Source organism: Monomorium pharaonis, chromosome 2 (genome assembly GCF_013373865.1).
Source record: "Monomorium pharaonis isolate MP-MQ-018 chromosome 2, ASM1337386v2, whole genome shotgun sequence".
Classification (NCBI taxonomy): Eukaryota; Metazoa; Arthropoda; class Insecta; order Hymenoptera; family Formicidae; genus Monomorium; species Monomorium pharaonis.
In genome coordinates, this window is record NC_050468.1 from 6,375,163 (window position 1) to 6,381,509 (window position 6,347).

At 44.3% G+C, this 6,347-nt stretch overlaps 1 protein-coding gene and 1 long non-coding RNA gene across 10 annotated transcripts in view; one reads left to right on the forward strand and one right to left on the reverse strand.

Moving 5' to 3' along the window:
* The window catches only part of LOC105830824 (histamine H2 receptor), a 172,653-nt gene that overhangs the window by 69,354 nt on the left and 96,952 nt on the right, over positions 1-6,347 (reverse strand). The window lies entirely within an intron of this gene.
* The window catches only part of LOC118644417, a 47,136-nt gene that overhangs the window by 14,863 nt on the left and 25,926 nt on the right, over positions 1-6,347 (forward strand). The gene's annotated exons all lie outside the window — the stretch shown is intronic.

Consider the following 6,347-nt stretch of genomic DNA (forward strand, 5'->3'; position numbering starts at 1 on the left):
TTATGAGCGAGAGCGGGCGCGCCGAGATGGGGGATCGAGGTAAAATCGATGTCTAGCAACCACCTTCGCGCGAACGGGCGGGAATAAATGGAGAGCCGTGCGGAATATAAAATACGCGGAGATACGTTTCACGCTTAAGCGAGCTCTCTCTCCGCAGGAGAACAGGAAAACGTCGATTTACCGTCGCCGTGGTTGTGTTTTATAATTTTTTTGCCGTTTCCATCTCCTCGCGGCGAACATCCGAGCGAGGAGAAAGGGAGAAAGAGACGTTGGAAACGAAAGAGACGGCATTATCCCGGCATACTTTGATATCGCGGCCGGAGATCAGAGGGATCTGTTCGCCCTTAGGCCGCGATTCACAATCGAGCCTGGGAACAGAGGTGGAAGATAGGGAAGCTCCGACTATTAGTGAGATGAGTATTCCGGTATCAGAGACGCGGTGCCGGTTGCGGTAACGGGCGCACCCCTTAGCCGCGCTCCGATTGTGCTCGAATTGTAAGGGAATAACGATGAATACGTATAGGGAACGGCCGATCGGTAGTGTATCAGGCATGGAGGCGGTATTGAAATTCGAAATTTGAATCCACTTGACCCTGATGGAGATCGCAGATCTTTGGTCTGTTTCGCGGACCGTCTATCGTCTATCGCAAAGCGAATGCTAATTTTAAGTAACGTCGCGCGTAAACCTCTTGCAAAGCGTGTGTAAAAGAGTTGAGCTGGGCTTTGTACAAACTAGCGTCCGCGTTCAAGAATCTGCGGTAGGAAGCGTTCTCGCGGCAAGGTTTCTCCCCTCTTCTTTTTTTCCTTCCTTTTAATTGCGTCTACCCACGGTCTCTTTACATCGTTGCCAAGTCCCGTTCAAATTAGTCACTCTCTATTAATGAAAGGGCAGGCACGTGTCTTCTAACACAATACGTTCTGAACTGCGCTAGCCAAGTCGAGCGAGCGGCGAGACGGACCATTAACTTTCTATTATCCCTCGAGAGCTTAGGATGCACACGCTTCGGAATTTAGAGCCAGGCCTCGGCGACACTGCTACGTGCGCAACGCAGAGAGCCCTAAGGTCGTTGCTACCAACACGACATCGGCAATGCTATTACGAGCCGAGCTCAAAAAAAATGGAATGCGCTTCTTTTAAGGGTCCGCGATACCTACATAAGCCGTCTTGAATTATGTTACTAGTGTCTCTTTTAATGCGGCGTAAAACGCGGGATACACCGATACACATTACCGATACACGTTTGATAAAAACAAAATAACATAATTTCCTCCGAGAATGTTAATATAAAGACGAAATCTGTAATATTTCTTTCGGCTCTCAACTGTACTTTAAACCTACCTACCAATATTAATTAGTTTAAAAGAAACTTCACATCAATTATAATTGTAAAATCTTTTGAATACTTAAATTAAACGACTTTTACACGGGTCGTCGCATACAAAGTGACATAATATTGTATTATATATATAAATTACGTAATTTAAGTGACACGCGTCAGAAAATTTGCATGGAGTCTGTCACACGCTGACACAAAGAGAATCTCATTACCTGATTACACATTACGTAATTAAACGAAAACTGTAAGACGAAAAAAAGAAGAAGAAGAAGAAGAGGGAGTTAATAGTAACGACGCGCTCGGCTTGCGCGCGCGCGCGTTCCATTACGCGACGCAATTCGGAATATGAGATACGCCGGTTCCGAAAGTCCCACGAGACCCCCGGAGGCGGGCGATGCGACGAAACAGCCGGCGGTAATCTCCCGTTTGTTATATTTTCCCGCGACTGCACATCGCGCGCGCGGCAACGCGCGTGCATCGCCGGCAAGATGTCGTCCGCCGCGGCGCATGTAATTACGCGATCTGAATTGCAATGAGTTTGGCCGCTACGACGACGACGGCGGCGGCAGCGGCGGCGGTAGTGCGCGCCGCAAAACGAGAAATATTCCGGACGGGCGAATAACCCTCCCTATGGATTCCGTTGCAGCGGCAACGGCAACGGCAACGGCGACGACGACGGCGGCGACGACGGCGTCGGCGGCGTCGCTTCCTCCTGGCATCGCGAATGCATTGGCGAATGCACAACGCCGCGCCGCCCCGTTTTTTGGACGTTAAAGTATTTGGATCTCTTTACTTGCCGCTCACTTCCTCCCCCCTTTCCCCCTCCTTGCGATATTAACGATCGCTAACTCAGCCAAGTTCTCGTGATCCGTGACTCGCGACTTTTAAGACGCCGCGCGCCTTCCTCCGCAGACAGAGCGATTTATTAATCGCCATGCACGCCGAATTGCGATCGCCGTTGCATTCTTCTTCATTCTTAATCACACTCGAATACTGATAACGATATCCGATCGACAATGCATTCGCACCAAGTGACAAGCTATACCATCCGCCATTAATCCTTTACGATTCACCGGCTCGACGATATTTATTCCTGACGTTCAGCCCTTACCCTCGTCTCGTGAATGTCAATGAGAAGAGAGATGGTTCGGAAGGCACACCGTCTGTCTAACAATAAGTGTCAATAATCATTAATAACCGTACAACAAAAGACGTCTTAATTTTCGCGATTCCAGTCTTCTTTGCGTTTCAGTTTTCTTCCATACCCCTTCAGAAGTAATAATCGTCCACAGAAATCTTTAAATTCTCCTTCCGAGAATTCCGGATAATAACTAATTAACATATCGTTATACGATATCACCGTAAATTACAAGCGTACGCTTTTAACGCGATGAACAGCTTATTTGATATACGAAAAAAAAAAAAAAGAGCATACGGGGGGAAACAGCTTTGCGTAGTAAGCAATATCGTCGGAATAATCGATTTGCAAAAGAAATGATAAATCGGCGCACGCCCGCGGCTCTATCTTCACGGAGATAAATCTCGGCACGTAAATTTAGATCATAGTTGTGTGAATTGAAAAGATGCCACGTATATATACGTACATATATATATACGATATGGGCTAAGCGTTACGGCAACAGCAGGGCTATTTATCACGGGGCTCGAAGCAAACAGGCGATGCAAATGTCGTGATATTCCAGAGCCAACATGTAAATCACGTCTCACCTTTGTTTCGCGGGAGAACCGACTTTCTTATGCGCGCAACGATGGTAATCTCTGGACCCCTCAGATCGCGCGCGGGATGGGTTTGCGTAAACTTAGACCTCCTTCCTCGGTACAAGGAGGAGGTCATCGCTCAGAGTGTGCATAATGTACCGGCATATATTCCAAAAACGCGCGCGCCGTATTTCGTATTCCGCGGGGCGTAAGACGGCATAAACAGTCCACAGCTGGCTGTACATGCATGTCAATCATTCGCGCCCGCACGCAAAATCCGTGCTGCTGCATAAGACATCGTTACGACGCGCGCGCTTTTACGATCCTCTCTCTCTCCCCCTCTCTCTAAGAGAGGATCGGGAATTTATTTTTGGAATAAATTATGCCGTCCAGTATGCGCAGTCAGGCTATGATGTTACGACGCGAAAACGAATCCCTCAACACGCACTATCTGCATCGCTTCAGTAAATTACTGTCCCTTTTAATGCACGTTCACACGCATGACGGAAATGCTAAGCTGAGATTAACCAGAGAGAGAGAGAGAGAGAGAGAACAATGTATTCGTATGTAAGAAGATTACGTCCCTCCTGGCGTATTAAATGCTCATAGAGCCCTCTCCTACTTTCCACTCTCTCGGTGGCCGAGTTTTGTCCGTCCAAGATAAAATTCGATGAGGCAATTTATTAGCATACGCGCGATAGTGAATTTGTCCAGAGGGACGGGACGACAGTACGTGTCTCCTTGCCAATCTACGATCCAAAGACGCAATCATTAAAAGCTTTTTCAAGTCTCCTCTCCTTCGCGACGAGATAATGCGGCAATTAATGTGCACGCGCATTAATCAACGCGCAAGTGAGTGCACTATCAGATCCGTATGTAAAACAGCCGGGCCGCGCGTTTTATCTGACATTTGATCCTGACTCAGCGTTACATGTCCAAGAAGGAATTGTTTTCAAGACGGCCCCGCACGTCGCCGGAAGGCAACTGGAAGAAGGGCCGTCGACGTAGCGAACTCGTTCGCCACGCCGAACTCGGATCGCGGAGGCGTTTATTTGCGCGCTCGCTATTTCGCTGTGTCGGATCGAAATGGCTTAAGCACACGCTCGGAAAAGTGTTAATTGACTGAATCTACGGGCCGTGTCAAAACATAGTTTCGCTGCAGTTCCCGCTGCAAATACACCCTACGCTTCTCCTTCTCAGACACGCTCGATAAAACCCCGCGTGCTTGGCAGACCATGCGAAATGGATATGTAGCCATAAGTGAAACCGCTCTCGCAAACGGCACACTCCCACGTGATTGAAATCGAAATAACAACGGTCATTATTTTAACAAAACGTCCAAGCGATCCGTGATTTATAGTCATTGTGATGTATACATGATGTGTACGTACGTACCGATACATAAATATTCTCTACAATAACATTGTAAATACGTCACGAGTAAAAATGAAAAATCTGTAAGTACCGTTACTCCTGAAATGCTATCTTAACACAAAATTTTAGACTTTATCCTTTTTACCGTATAAATAAAAATAACTGTGTGTAAAAGATTATCGAAATTTACACGAAATATTTTATACACGTACAAATCCTGTCGCGGTCTCTATCGAATTTCCTTGTGACTCGATCAATCATCCTCAAAAATGACATAAACATACGGATGCCATTAAAAGTATATCCCAAGTGCTGATTTTTCTCTAAGCTATAACTTCGGAGGAAATAACGATGGTTTCTTTCGATCGAACTGTTACCCTCAAACTCAAGCGAAGCATTGCAAACTGCGGTCTGGATAGAAAAACGGACGTCCATCTCCGCGGAACGCGAAAATTGCTGCGACAGTTTAATGCAGTTGCATTTAACTCGAAAAAATCTACGCACGCATCAAAAGATAAACAAAGAAAAAGTGAGAGATTGCTGCGGCAAGAGATTGCACTCGATAATTGTAATGCAGCGAGTATATCATAATTACAATGTTGTAACTTCATTTATTTAAACCAAAGAATCGCAATGCAAATTAATGCGTGCGATAATTACAGCGGGCATAAATTAATTAATTAAATTAAAAGATAAAATTAACGGGGTTACGCCATTTCGTTTATATACAATCAACCCGAATACAGTATGAATTTTCTACCATCTACGGCAATCTTCGTGTTACGACGATCAAATAGCAAATCTACTTACTGAAACGAAATGTTCAAGCTTTTATTGCCATACACTGCGTATATATACATACCATATATATACATTGACTGCGTGTATGATCGTGTAATGACGCGAAATTGCGGCTTCACATATGAATGAGAGCCATTAAACGACCGTTTCGTTTCCTCCGTTTACGATGCATTTTTCCTATTCGAGAAAGGAATTGGGATTATCGGTTCCCACGTTCGCATAACAATATCTCTACACACACATATAGCTGTTCGCGACTGCCGTGCATATTTGTAAGTAAACCGACTCTAAAGAGCGAAACCGAGCGAAAACGAGAGAGAAGAGAGATAGAGAATCTCGCGATGCGTGCAATTGCTCGTAATTAGAGCGGACGATTTATGTGATAGAAAGGGCTGACTCGTGACACGTTGCTCGACCGTGTAATTAGCCCGGCTCAGGCAGCATTGTGACGTTTCCGGACGCGGTAATCACGACGGCAGAATCGATTAAGCGTTACCGTAAGACTCCGCGACTCTATAAATCGTAGAATAAATACATTCGAATCTTTTATTCTTGTCAAGTCGGTCCGTTCGGCTAATCACGGATATACTCCATTAAGATGATTAATTAAGGAAAGGACCAACTCCTTGCTGCCAAAGACAATTCTTCATTTTGTTAAATGTACAGCGCCTTAATTAAATGTTATATCAATAAATAATTATTGTAACATTTATATCACATCAGAAAATGTACAGGGCTACTCAGGGATCGGAGTTTACTTATCTTCATTTTAATGAGATTTAAATAATAACTTGACTAATTCCATGCAACTGTTTTGATCGTGCGGTTTCATATTTATATAAAAGTTTACAGAATAACAAATACTAACACACATATAATTATTATATAGAATAAATGTATTACTGTATTGTAGGATATAAAATATTTCAAAAATTTATATTTATATTTAATACACGAGTGTTAGTTTGACTTTTCAAAAGTACTACATAGCCAAGGTTGCAAGATTGAAAATCCAATTATTCCATTATGAGCTACGTTTACTTTTATTCCCCACTTCGGTTCTGATGATAGATATCGCTTAAATTGCTCCGTCTCCTTTATTTCGCTTATCATCTG